The sequence below is a fragment of the Schistocerca americana genome, chromosome 5 (genome assembly GCF_021461395.2).
Source record: "Schistocerca americana isolate TAMUIC-IGC-003095 chromosome 5, iqSchAmer2.1, whole genome shotgun sequence".
Taxonomy (NCBI): Eukaryota; Metazoa; Arthropoda; class Insecta; order Orthoptera; family Acrididae; genus Schistocerca; species Schistocerca americana.
The window spans coordinates 149,116,469-149,132,043 of NC_060123.1; positions in this window are offsets into that span (position 1 = coordinate 149,116,469).

Genomic DNA, 15,575 nt, shown 5'->3' on the forward strand with positions numbered 1-15,575 from the left:
TTGGAGCTCCTGCACATTTCAGTCGAAGTGTTCGTACGCTTCTCAACAACAGATTCGGTGACCGATGGATTGGTAGAGGCGGACCGATTCCCTGTCCTCCATGCTGTCCTGACCTCAACCCTCTTGACTTTCAGTTATGGGAGCATTTGAAAGCTCTTGTCTACGCAACCCCGGTACCAAATGTAGAGACTCTTCGTGCTCGTATTGCGGACGGCTGTGATACAATACGCCATTATCCAGGACTGCATCAGCGCATCAGGGATTCCATGCGACGGAGGGTGGATGCATGTATCCTCGCTAACGGAGGTCATTTTGAACATTTCCTGTAACAAAGTGTTTGAAGTCACGCTGGTACGTTCTGTTGCTGTGTGTTTCCATTCCATGATTAACGTGATTTGAAGAAAAGTAATAAAATGAGCTCTAACACGGAAAGTAAGCGTTTACGGACACATGTCCACATAACATATTTTCTTTTTTGGTGTGTGAGGAATGTTTCCTGAAAGTTTGGCCGTACCTTTTTGTAATACCCTGTATAGGTCTAATTGCCTCCATTACAGCAAGTTGTAAGGAATGCTTGTAGGTGTATTGTATGCCTGTAGCATTGCTCAACCAGTACTTGCGCCATGAATCTTCCCCTTTTGGACACAAACCATGCTGTGGGGTTTCATGTGTTGACACTCTGTAAAACCATGTTGCCCAAATAGCTCGTCTCATGTTCTCCAAATCTCCTACAATTCTGCTTTTGCTAGTCCATAATATTGAGTCAAAGAATCAATTTCACTTTTTGTAAGACGACCTGGACCACCTATGTGTTTTCTGTCTGACAGTTTTTTCCCTTTGAAGTCTTTACATAATTTTCTCAGCCAAGCTCCCATTCTTTCCTGTACATGCCCAACACTTTCAACCAGTAAACACACACACAGGAACAAAACAACACACAATAACCACAAAAGCACACGCGTATGAAATTCTGAAATCATATATTCTCAGATTTTTTTTTTTACATTCGAACCATAGCCTTCTAGACATGCCTGTACTTTGCTTCTGGGAGTCAATGCCTTATAGAATACACATGTGTTGACGATCTGTAACTAACGGTGGAAAAAACGGAAGAACAAAATAATGCATCACGTATTCAGACGCACTTGAAACTGACTGATAGGCCTGGCCCCTGTTCAACATTATGTTCAATTTCAATTTTAGAACGAACGGAAAAGATAATGCCTATAAACTACACATTTTTGGAACCAGCATGAAATGTTCTTTTCTATAGACCAAGAAATGTTTTTTCAATTTTTGGTCCATTTCACGAGCATGTCCCCATAATGTAAAAGCACAGAGAAGTTGTAAATATCTGGTTTATACTATATCACATTATAAATTCGGTAACACATCTGATTTCATTACAATAGTCGTCTCTCCCTATGTAAGTGAATGACTGAATATTGTCAGCAGGTATCGCCACAACGAAAAAAAAGCCTAGTCAACAATATATCCGTGCCGCCCTAGCTATCACCTCCACCCACCAGGCAGCCTGTCACTCATATCAAATTGATAGGCTAATTAATTAAATTGACTGTGGGAGTCACTCTGCGTGGCTTACATTCACCTGGTAGTTGAAATGGGAATCCCTGGAGGGAAGACGATGTTCTTTCGAGGAACACTATTGTGAACTGACATTTGAAACTGACCACAGAAGGATTCATACATTTCGTGTAAGGACCGCACTCTTAAAAACACAATCACAACTATGTTACTGTCACCCTTCATAAAAAGCACTCTTGGCTCTACAGGCACACACAAGAGTCACTGATAACATTGCTCTTTCTTTTAGAATGTTGTCTGTGATTTGGAATCAAGTCTATCCATTCAACCACATTTTTGCATTTAATCCTATGGAGATGTCTTTTAATGATTACAGGCCACAGGTCAATCAGATTCATGACACACTCGTATCTCAAAGTGAATCATGTTTCTTGGAACCTATTAGCTACAGCAAAACGCCAGTGCGAATTTTTAGACATTCGCTCTGTACCTCGTAACTGTTCCTCAGTTTGTGTCCCACCCTCCCTGCAGTTTTGTGCATGTGATTATTCCAATAAAAGTCAGAACTGAGCAGAAGTCGGAAAGCGCTATATCTACTATGTTCTGCAATCCAGGTAGAGAAAGAGTGATCTAAGTAAAGTGACAGGACTGTTTTGACCACTCGGTGGAAATGGGAACATATTGTAGCTCCTCCAGTCGTGTACAATATGTATAGGCGAGCGCTAAATGAAGCTTTCTCCTGCAATAATATGTAGCAGAAAAGGCAATACAAACAGCTACTGTGGCTTTTCTTATTGGGAAAATTAGGAAGACTCCACATCATGAAGGAACTAAAAGTAACACGAGGATCTTGCTACTGCACTACGATGCATCTCCAAACCACATAGAGGTAATTCAATCTGAAGGAGACCTGTGTCCCTCAGAGTGCATTCATGTCTGTGACCCAAACATTCTCTCTATCATCATTATTTTATACCATCCAACAAAGATAAACTACAAACTGCGAAAACTCTGCTAACATCATCCAATAGAGAACTCGATATAGTCAAGTCCTTCTCATCGGATATATCGGAAACAAATACTGTCTGCATACTGGCGTCGAGCATATGTGGCGATCCTATTAAATATACAGGTACTGGATCATTGGAGCAAGTGGCCAGTCATCAAAGTCGCTTCCATAGACTAGTGCGAAGTTTTGTCACCTATACTGTAGAAGTGTCATATCCCACAGACTGTCAGTCATGAGAGAGGGTCCCCGTGTTGTTGTTTGATACATTCATTTTATTTTGCTATAATTCATCCAAGCAGTGTGTGACTACAGCTACATACACCGCCATCTTTTTGTTTTTCCACCACGACTCCGAGATCAGTGTCAGGTCCTAAAGCAACATTAACACTTTTTGGTCCATTGGGTCTCACGGAAAACTGGATATCTCATTATGTAAATAATGCTCCTGCTGCTTCCACAATACACAGGATGTTTGATACAAAAGACAGGAGTGGTGTTTCTTACTGACAAAAAGAAATGTGGAAGACATAGTGACATTTGAAAACTGGAAGAGTTTTGAAGCATTCTGGGGCATTTCCAGACAGCTGTCTGAGGGTTCTTCATGGTCATTACATTTAAAGTCGTCTTTCACAGTGACGTGGTAGCAGATGCCTAGTTGTCCCATTTCGGTTGATCCCTCATTGGTGACGTCTACGTTTAAAGTTATCTTTCACTGTGACGCAGTAGCAGATGTCTAGGTGTCCAGTATATCTCCCATATTGCAGTCATGTAGGCAATCACTGTTTCGGTGCAGGCTTTCGCTACAGTATCTTGCCCGTCCACCAAACAAGCGATGTCAGTCAATCATTATGTGGTTTGATTTGATTTGATTTTAACAGGGAAGCTGAAACACCACTGCCTGCACCGAAACTGAGTTCATTGTGCGGTATGGCTCCCTGTATATCTAATAAAGCCAACGAATGCAATTGAATAGTGCAAGGAATCCCTTTACCAGTTTTTTGTTAGGCACAATTTCTTCAGGTCTAGTTGTCCTGAAGATTTTGTATCTTTTACTCTCCAATGCCATGCATTTGAAGATTAGGTGTGATGCAGTTTCTTCACCCTCGCCACAGATCCTACATTTAGGTTCTTCTTCCGTTATACCCATTGTGTAAAGGTGGTTTTTGAAATTCTCATGGCCTGTCATAAGTCCAGTCGTGAGTTTGGTCTCTTTCCTGTTCAATCCCAGGAATACAGAGCTTCTTTTAAAACATAGCTTCCCATTTTTTCTTTATGGACCTTGGTCCAATATACTACATGCTGTTTCCTAAGACAGTTCCGTAGTTCTAGTTTGATCATAGCCTTGGTGTTTGTCAGGAGAGGCTCCGGTCCAATAAATGGAGTCATTGCCCCCAACCTGGCCAATCTGTAAGCTTGTTCATTTCCAGAGATCCCTGAGCTGCCAGGGACCCACACTAGGTTTATCCTATTGCTTCCCCCTAGCTACACCAGAGCCCTGTGGCATTCTGCAACAATCTTAGACCTTGTTGCAGGAGCTGCCAATGATTTCAGTGCTGGCTGTCTGTCTGAATAAATGTAGATGCTACGGTCATTGTAGCATCTACGCATATTCTCCTCTACACATGCCCTGATTGCAGTAATTTCAGCTTGGAATACAGAGGCCAGTTTTCCTTGACAGAAGTTCATTATGAGGTAATCAACAGCGTACCAGAGAACAGATAGTATGGAGAAGACACCGTCGATGTACTGTAGTTAGCATTACAGCTGATAGTGTGATCAATTTATAGCAATTTTACAAGTTTTTTCCGTAATTTCAATGCTGACCAATAACACGGCAGCATGCTTCCCAATTTCTGAATCATCGTTATACCACTTCTTCACTACTTTGTGAGTACCACTGTGAATGTAGATAGATGACTGTGCAGTATGTCCATAGACTGTTAATTCTTAAACATACACCAAAGTATACCAGACAGCATCCTGTACCAATCTACATATTTCTAGCACTTCGATCATAGTGTGTAATTTACGATTACGATTGCCCATCTTTCCCAATACGGATGGGATTCACAGAGCATTCTTGCATTCTTAGCATAAAGTCAGAGATTGAGAGAGCACCCCGCATTGTCTTTGACCAGCCCTTTAATCTGGAGCTGACCATCTGCACCAATCTCTCTCACGGCACCCATCCAAGTGCAGAAGATTTCTCTAGATGCGCGCACGTCAAGGGGGCTGGCACCCCTTATCATTATACAGTAGATATAAAAGTGTCGTGATGTTATAACAGACAGTTAAGAAGAAGAAACGTGTCATTTTTATGCAAGATGGAGCTTCAGACGCTTGTAGTTTGAAGAATTTCATCTAAACCAACTGCGCTATCAATTATAAAGTACTGTTCTATTGTCTGGGCTCAGTACCAACAAGCTATTGGTAAAAGATAAATGATCGTGGAACATATACATTCCTAAAGCTAAACGGTTTTGTACTTAAAACATGCTATAATGCTAGGACGATGCAGCTTCTGACCTATTAGTCGTGAGGAATGCTACGTTGTTAATATTCCAATGTAAGAAATATATTCCCAGCGCAAGAGATACATTCTCCCTGCAAGTTTCTCTTCGATAAACTATGATGAAAAACTGTAAGATGATAAAACTCTACCTTGCATACCAAAGAAAACATCGATTTTTTTGCAACACAAACACTAGATAAGTTTCCAGAGGTGTATGACACCTGCTGTTTACGAAGTTAAAGCCCTATTACGGTTCAGAAATCATGATACATTCACAACAACCCTATAAAATGATAGACAACAGCCGAAAATGCTTACGAAGAAACACTGACATCTTAGGAGGAAATAAACACTATGATCAGTAGCCAGAGGTGATGTAACAGTCTTACCGCAGTAATATTGCCGTTTTGTATTGACGCCATGTTATGTCTCCACTATGAGGATGTGTATATATAGCATCAGTCTACTCTCCTCCTCCAGAACACATTGATTTTGCTCAGCACCCTTTTAATAGTGTTTGTCTCTAATTTTATGTATTCTCAGTCAATTTCCATAATTATACTACGTTTTCGCGATTTTACATGTTTCGTGGCACTTCCCTCAACTTTTACGTACCTCACATCAATTTTTCGTGATTATACGATGTTTTCCTCGAATTTTACCGATTTTATGTCCTTTTCCACATTGTTTCCACAGTTTTCCATATGTATATGACCATAACGCTGACGTATCCATGTGCTCTTTGATTTTATGCAAGAATGTTCGCGCATCTTATACAGCAACCTACTAGAAATTCTTAAGACTTGTTCTCTTTCTGCAGTCCTTTCATACCTATATGAATCTGAAGGTTCGATATATGTCCAAGATGGGCAGAGAAATGGATTACTTAACATAGATCTTTGTTTGTCTAGAGGAAGGTACTGGAACGTGATGGACATGTTTCATCATCATCACACATGAGTTGGAAGTCCTATGATAACTGTTGTTTGCTGTTAACGATCACATGTAGATAGTGCTCTAAATCACGCCAGAGCAAGCAGTTGTATACGAGTCGATCACATGTTCTACCACACAATCGGTACCCCCAAGAGAAGAACGGAAAAAATGGTCAAATACGTGATAAATGGCCTGCAGCAACATATTGCTCTCTCCCTTTCGACCAATCACTTGTATAATCCTTTAACGTGGATCCATGTCGCTTTAGAGGCAGATGGCACTCTTTACTAGGAAAGCATCAAAGACAGCAGTCAACTCGCATGTATCATTATTACCTCAACAGATATATAGTAGGATATGTTAAAAAATGACGAAATTCCTCCAGCTGTATCAAGGTGTTGGTTTTATTGGCAACTAGTTTCGATGTTATTACATCATCTTCTTCAGGCCCTAAATACAACATACCATACATGAACAACAAATGCAACAACAGTAATTTATGAGCTATTATGCAAAAAAAATTTATTATAATCATATTACATAACGGATAATTTTAATGAAACTATTTTTGGTCATTTCCGTTAAAATGCCATCACTCTGGAAATTAGCCACTTACGTGGTATCATTACATACAAATGAAGCTGTATATGCACAATCGTTTTAATATAGGTTAATATCAGGTATTAAAAATGGGAGTGTATAAAAACTTAAGCGATAAGCCGTTATTCTAATGGATAATAATATAGGCGTGGAACATTGTAATTCCTTTTTCTTTTTTTTTTCTTTTTTGAAAAATGAACGATAAAAAGGAGAACATACGCATTGCCAATCAGACATGTGTCAGGTAAACTTCATTGTTTACTAGTAGCGAACGGTGGGCAAGGTAGACTAGAGTTAAGTTTGCAAAATTCTGTACTGTCGTCATACTAAAGTAACAGAGGTGTAATTTACTTAGACAACTTCCTTCCTAACACCACGAGAGAAATGGTAAGGGACCGAAAAAATGGTGTGAAACCCAGTTGATACAAGGTAGTCAATAGTGTAAAATATATGCTAATCAATTTAGAAAACTATTCATTCAAATAAAAGTATAAGTTAACACGTTGCTGAAATATTTTATATGTCTGTGTCTCATCGAAGGCTACGACCAGGGTCTAAAATAATCAATTCTAGTAAGTTTACATGGTCAAAAGTACTATCAGGTACATGGAAATGCTCTAAATAGAAGCAATCTAGGTAATGTCAGTTGAAATAAATGGACATGTATGTAACCTGTTTGTTATTCCTCTAATAAATACACATAAACACAGCTACTCAGTAAAATAAACGATGTGTAACTCTTGTATTAAGTATGTGATCTCGTCGAGTGTCAATTCGAGTTAATTACGATCAATGATGCGCTTAATCTCTATTTACTATGGGCAAATAGTCTACTGGACCAATCACAGCTACAACATGGGGACTCATTTATTTTACTTATCTTTATAATTCAGTTGTTGTATAGAATTGGTAGTTAAACCATATCGGCTATCCACTGATTTACGAGAAACGAGCATGAAAGTTGGAAACACAATTATTTTGACTATAAGACCAATTTTCTGATTAAGATAAACAGACTCTAATAACGGAAGTTGATAATGTACCAAGTATAAAATCTATCTAAGGAGGGCAAGTTACTCATCAAAGTGACAACATATTGAACTCTATGGGGTATAAGTGGATATAAACTCATGAACTACTATCTTATAATCAGCATTAAACAAAACAAACTCTGCAAGCGGGGGAAACAGTTCAAGTATCGTCAAGTAAGTTGACATTGAATCTACAAGGAAGCTAAGTCATTCTAAAACTGATGTAACACGCGGTAAGCGGACGGAGAAACGGTAGACTTACTTGACGATACTTGATCTGATGCCAGTCTACATTTTATATCCTCTCTACTTCGACCATCATCAGTTATTTTGCTCCCCAAATAGCAAAACTCCTTTACTACTTTAAGTGTCTCATTTCCTAATCTAATTTCCTCAGCATCACCCGACTTAATTCGGCTACATTCCATTATCCTCGTTTTGCTTTTGTTGATGTTCATCTTATATCCTCCTTTCAAGACACTGTCCATGCCATTAACTGCTCTTCCAAGTCCATTCCTGTGTCTGATAGAATTACAATGTCATCGGCGAAACTCAAAGTTTTTATTTCTTCTCTATGGATTTTAATACCTACTCTGAATATTTCTTTTGCTTCGTTTACTGATTGCTCAATATACAGATTGAATAACATTGGGGAGAGGCTACAACCCTGTCTCACTCCCTTCCCAACCACTGCTTCTCTTTCGTGCCCCTCGACTCTTATAACTGCCATCTGATTTCTGCACAAATTGTAAATAGCCTTTCGCTCCCTGTATTTTACCCCTGCCACCTTTAGAATTTGAAAGAGAGTATTCCAGTTAACGTTGTCAAAAGCTTTCTCTAAGTCTACAAATGCTAGAAACGTAGGTTTCCTTTTCCTTAATCTTTCTTCTAAGATAAGTCGTAAGGTCAATATTGCCTCACATGTTCCAACATTTCTACGGAATCCAAACTGATCTTCCCCGAAGTCGGTTTCTACCAGTTTTTCCATTCGCCTGTAAAGAATTCGCGTTAGTATTTTGCAGCTGTGACTTATTAAACTGATAGTTCGGTAATTTTCACATCTGTCAACACCTGCTTTCTTTGGGATTGGAATTATTATATTCTTCTTGAAGTCTGAGGGCATTTCGCCTGTCTCATACATCTTGCTCACCAGATGGTAGAGTTTTGTCAGAACTGGCTCTCCCAAGGCTGTCAGTAGTTCTAATGGAATGGTGTCCTCTGTCAAACTCTTCACGCAGTATCATATCTCCCATTTCATCTTCATCTACATCCTCTTCCATTTCCATAATATTGTCCTCAAGTACACTGCCCTCGTATAGACCCTCTATATACTCCTTCCACCTTTGTGCTTTCCCTTGTTTGCTTAGAACTGGGTTTCCATCTGAGCTCTTGATATTCATATAAGTGGCTCTCTTTTCTCCAAAGGTCTCAATTTTCCTGTAGGCAGTATCTATCTTACCCCTAGTGAGATAAGCCTCTTCATCCTTACATTTATCCTCTAGCCATCCCTGCTAAGCCATTTTGCACTTCCTGTCGATCTCATTTTTGAGACGTTTGTATTCCTTTTTGCCTGCTTCATTTACTGCATTTTTATATTTTCTCCTTTCATCAGTTAAATTCAATATTTCTTCTGTTTCCCAATGATTTCTACTAGCCCTCGTCTTTTTACCAACTTGATCCTCTGCTGCCTTCACTACTTCATCCCTCAGAGCTACCCATTCTTCTTCTACTGTATTTCTTTCCCCCATTCCTGTCAATTGTTCCCGTATGCTCTCCCTGAAACTCATCCACATCTGCCCCTGGAAATGTCTTACAATTTAAAACCTGGTTCCAAATCTCCGTCTTACCGTTATATTATCTATCTGATACCTTCTAGTATCTCCAGGATTCTTCCAGGTATACAACCTTCTTTTATGGTTCTTGAACCAAGTGTTAGCTATGATTAAGTTATGCTCTGTGCAGAATTCTACAAGATGGTTTCCTCTTTCATTTCCTCCCCCCAATCCATATTCGCTTACTATGTTTCCTTCTCTCCCTTTTCCTACTCTCGATTTCCAGTCACCCATGACTATTAAATTTTCGTCTCCCTTCACTACCTGAATAATTTCTTTTATCTCATCATACATTTAATCAATTTCTTTATCATCTGCAGAGCTAGTTAGCGTATAAACTTGTACTACTGTAGTAGGCATGGGCTTCGTGTCTGTCTTGGCCACAATAATGCGTTCACTATGCTGTTTGTAGTATCTTACCCAAACTTCTATTTTTTATTCTCATTAATATTATCCATTATGCAATATGATCATAATTGAATTGTTTTGCATAATTACTGTTGTTGCATTGGTTGTTCATGTATGGTATTTTGTATTTAGGGCCTGAAGATGATGTTGTAACAACATCGAAACTGATTGCCAATAAAACCAACACCTTAATACAGCTGGAGGAATTTTGTCATTTTTTAGCATATATTATACTAGCTGACGTCCTATGTCGTCCGTTTCAATTATGGATATATGAAGATACAGTAGGATGTTCTTAAAAAACCATGCAGCAACTATCTGTTAGCTGACCCCGCAAGGTTGTATTTGGCCTTGAGTGCAGAGAAACACATTGTAAATACTGTTTGTTTAAAACACCTAACCATTCCTGTACAGAGTTAAATCCATTCAGTATTTGTATATTGCAGTCACCTCAGCTGGTAATACAATGCTCTTTAGCTAAAGACATTTAATAAAAATCTAGACTTCTAGAATTCACAATGAAAGGATGTATTGCACAGTCATGTATCCACATTCTCAATGGCACTCGCAAAGTAGTGAAGGGGTGCTTTAGCGAGGATACAGAAATTGGGAAGCATGCTGCCGTGTCATTGGTCGACATTTAAATTACGGAAAATTGCTGAAAGTGATCACACTATCAACTGTGACGTTTCTTACAGTACACTGATGTATTTTCAGTCCAATCCATTCACTGGTATACTGTTGATTACCACATAATGACTGACTGCCATCACTTGTGTAAGATGGAGTGAGAGTCTTGATGAAGGGGCAAGAACCTCCGGGAATGGCCTGCTCCGAAACAATAATCAGGCACATGACAGAAATAAGGGGGATCGATTTATACTGTACACCTAGACATCTGCTACCATAGCACTGTCAAAGATAACTTTAAATGTAGAGGTCATGAAGCACCCTTGAACAGCCGTTAGGAAGAGCATCACAATGCCGCAAAACTCTTCAAGGTCCCATATGTCATGATGCCTACTGCATTTTTTGTCAATAAGAAACACTGACCCTGTCCTTTATTTCAATCATCCTGTGTATTGTGGAAGCAGCAGTACCGTAATCTATACCATGTGATGTCCAATTTTCTGTGTGAGCCAAAGTATTGAAAAGTGTTAATGTTGGTTTAGCATCTGTCACAGACCACGAAGACATGGCGAAAGAATAAAATGATGGTTGCATATGTAGCTGTAGTCATACACTGCTGGGATGTGTTACAGCAGAAAAAAATGTATAAAACAACAACACAGGGATCCTGTATTGCGACTGATAGTCTGTGGGATATGGTCCTCCTACAGCACAGGTGCCAAAACTTTACCTTACTCTGTGGAAGCAACTTCGATCACTGGTCACCTGCTCCAATGAACCATGTGATGTTACAAAATAAAAGTGATGTTGTTATTCAATGGAAAGTTGGAAATTGAGATTTAGCTTACTGTTTTATCAATCACAATTGGCGTAAGAATCATGGATTGACCATTGTCATAAAATATTGCATTATGAGATGTGATTAGTTTTTACTTGCAGTTTCGCGTGGCTTGAGGCAGTCACAACTAGCGTGCCATGGATTAAGAAATCGCATTATCGTCTTTCTAATTACTTCATGATCGTAGATACGATCGTACCCGGTTGTGAAGTTATTGTTATGACAAAACAATTTCCTAAGGGACCAGAAAGTTCTTAAGGGCGCAAAAACAACTGTAACATCACACAAAAGGGAAATTCAATATTAAAGCTGATGCAAAAAGACGATAAAACAGTTTTCTTTTTATCAATGTAACACGCACATTGGACTGCTGATCTCCGTGTCTGTAATCTTATCAAAATGCATAATTAAAATGAAAATAATACTGAGGAGATGATAGGAATGAGCACTGCTAAATGATTCAGTATTCCCAGAACAAATATTTATTATAAACTAAAACATATATCGTACCTTAAGCTTAGTACTACAATGACGGTAGATTTTTATGTCCGTATCATGTCCACTGAGCGCTCTTTTATATAGCCATTGTCTTCTTTGAGTCGCTCGTGCGTCGTCACGGTAAGTTATAACAGTTCTTTACACTTCACTCAAACTTAAACATAACACGTTTTTATACATTTAGTAAAAAATTAGATCAGACTGCCACAGATCTGCGTCCGTCTTACTTGAGAAAAACAGTACAAGTCTTTTTAGCGCTCAAGGCTTCATTTGTTCTCCAGCGAACAAAATAGTGAAGGATCGCATATCTATCCGTATTTTTCTGTTTGCCGCCCAAAGACGACGAATTACATTATTTAGAAAATTCCACAGTCGCCATGCGACTCCTCATTATACATTAATCATTATTTACAAACAAGTATTTGCCTTCTGGCTGAAAGTATTAACTACTCGTATTTGCTGTTTTAATGAAGTCAAAAATAGCGAATATCACATTGCCTCCCATGAGGAGAGAGGGAATGCCGAAGGATTACCTCGATCCTCATGTCCTCATGAGATATTCGTGATTTTTGGTGTGACATTTACATAATGTTACTGGCGTACTATGTACATAAATTGAAATTACATTTATAAACATATATCAGATATTTATCATTTTTCAAAATAAAGTTTTTCATTCTTTGTTCATCAGTCACTTCATTCCATAATACCAAAATTAACATTTATGTGCATATTTAAGTTTGGTTCATATTTGCTTATAACAATAAGTGAACGTTCATTTCGCACTTTAGGGGATAGAATTCAGAAATTACTTTCTCTTGAGCTTAACAACTAATACATGAATACAGTGAGTGCTTATTTTTACTAATCTAGAGTGGACAATGTTCGAGCATCTGTTGACTCATTGTGGTTCAATTACAGTTTAATAACGTAACACTACACTTCGTGATGCTTTCACTTTCCGTGTTAGCTGTCTACGGCGTTCATCATGCAGTACATCTGTTCTTTCCACTGTGGTGCCAGGAATTCAAGTGGCTTCCCGGGTTTTTATTTACAATATGAAACAGAAGAAGTGGAAAATTATTAGTATAACTAACAACCTATTGGATACATTTGTTAAGGATCAGGACTGGTCTGGAGTTTAGGGTCTTCCTATAGTGCACATTTATTCTCTTTGTCCATCAAGAGACAGGATTATAATTCATTTTAGCAGTGTTCAGGAGTGCCGGTATTAATGGCTTTAAGGTCTGAGTAATCTAACAATCTACTTCTTACTCATCTTAACTTCAACTCAAGAAAATTGCTTAATTTACGTATGAAGATGTAGTCACACAAGTGTACAAATGTCTTTCCTCCAGTATGTACGATGGAAGTCATGGCGGTTAGCAGTTTAAAGTTCGGATTGTATCGTCACTCACACGTCAGCCACTCACAGCGGCTTCACAGTGTTGCGTGAGCTCCAACACTCAGTATCCGTTCGCGCTCAGGCTGTAACAGAGCTGCTGGTCGTCGAGTGCTCCTTTTTTTTTTGTGAACTTCGTATCACACGAGTGCATCGATACAAACACCTCGCGCGCGTTTTCCATCGGAGGAGCCAGACACTGAAGTTGCCTCCATACTTCTCTGTCAACTGCCTCCCATGAGGCTCACAGGTAAGTGACGACGAATGTTTTAGCTGTCACTGCACTTAGAACAACACTGAACTTTGCGTTGCACCTGTTGTCGTAGCCTTGACTTCTTTTTACACTTGCAGTACAACACTATCACTAATATACAGTGAACAGTTATTTTTATTATGCACGTCGCACTTTAGTGTGCATCTTCACACAGCATTCGTGCTTAGTTCCTTCGCCGATAGAGTTCATTTACAAAACAATCAATTTTGCAGGTTTCCTCCATTGGTACAGAAAGACTTATATTCTACTATTTACAAAAGATCACTTACGAGCTAATATTTACAATTAATGGTCACTCCTTTTGTTAAGTCCAGTGAACAACTGCTTTATGAATGGACTCTTTATATCTCAAGGTTTACTTTCACTAGTGAACCTAAAAATATTCTTTCAAACTTTCTTTTAAGGGCTCATCTCCTCATTATGAAAACTACAGGTTTCGCAACACTCGTTGCATTTATTCTTTAGTGCACCCAAGATCATTTTCTACTGCCACGCAGCATATCTACTACTTAACGAGTACGCATTTAACGCTGAATCTTTTTTTTTTTTATATTTGAGAGCAGACTGGATAACAATAGGTCTCCCTCTTCGCTTCATGTACTCAGTAATCGTTCTCTGTTAAAAAAAATAGGGTAACGCGTGTCTACTATTTTTCGCATGAATGGAATTACCGACAGTTCACTGGGTTTACGCAACCGGTCCATAACAAACATTACCAAAGCTAGCGAAGTTCATCACGCTACGTGTCTCATTTCTCATAAGCACTGCTTTGCCTCGAAGCACACGTGCCTTTTACAAGTCGACCCTTGGTCTGGGTTAATGAACCAGGATCAAAAGGAACGGGCACAAGGAAAATGGATTTCATAAGAGGAGTGTCTTAGGAGACATTTTTGCAATAAAACCTGCATGTAAATAAAATTATCATAATAAACATAGGCACATATATAAATTTCAACGTCTTTCATTACAGCATGCTTTGCTACTTCTACGTCTTACTCTGGTTATAGTCAGTATTAAGTTTAAATATCACTGAATTGCTTGTTCTTTAGATTAGCCTTCAATTAGGGTATTGAATGGTCGCTAGATTACACTACAAATCTTCTGAAGCTCTTTACTTGGACTTATTTATGATACAGGGGGCTTGCTGTGTGGTTATTTAGTACCTTGATTCTACTGAAATCAATTCGTCAGCTAACATTCCTCATATTCTCTTTACATTGGGCTCCGATCACAGGGTAATAGTTTACTTTCATAGCAATTAATGGCCTCGTGGAGTACTTACGCTACATTATTGATGCTTCATGGTTTGCCTCTATTTGTACTGTATTTCACCTAACTTAGTTTACTACAGCTTATTGTCTCCTTGCGTGAACACATGTGGGTTACCACTTGTTTTTCCATTTAACAGCACGCTTTAACTGAACTTTAAGCTATTTCTTCCACTCCTGTCCGCTGTCTGGACTGTTTGACCATGTACCTTTTTCTTTTTTTTTTTTTTTAAGCAGGTAATTTGGGCTTTTACAACAGAACTTCAAGTACTTACATTACTAAAAATAAATCTATAAATCTTCTTGTACCTTGAGAGAAGTGCTTATTTACGCATCCTTCTCCATTTCTCACCTTTACATATTTATATAGCTCCGGGCAATCGCCTCGCAAACACTTTTTTTTTCTTAATACTAACTTAAAATTAAATTGAAATTCTTGGTGCAACCCCTATTTCCTGTTTCAGCTTGTTGAAGAAATATCAGTTCAATGTCCATCACTATAAGCAATTTTTCCATACTTAACATTTAATACTTTAAAGTTTACATGTATTAGCCGTTACCATGTAGTCAGTGCGCTGTTCAACACAATACCTGTCATTAACAGTTCTACATCTACATCTATACTCCGCGAGCCACCTTACGGTGTGTGGCGGAGGGTACTTATTGTACCACTATCTGATCCCCCCTTCCCTGTTCCATTCACGAATTGTGCGTGGGAAGAACGACTGCTTGTAAGTCTCCGTATTTGCTCTAATTTCTCGGATCTTTTCGTTGTGATCATTACGCGAGATA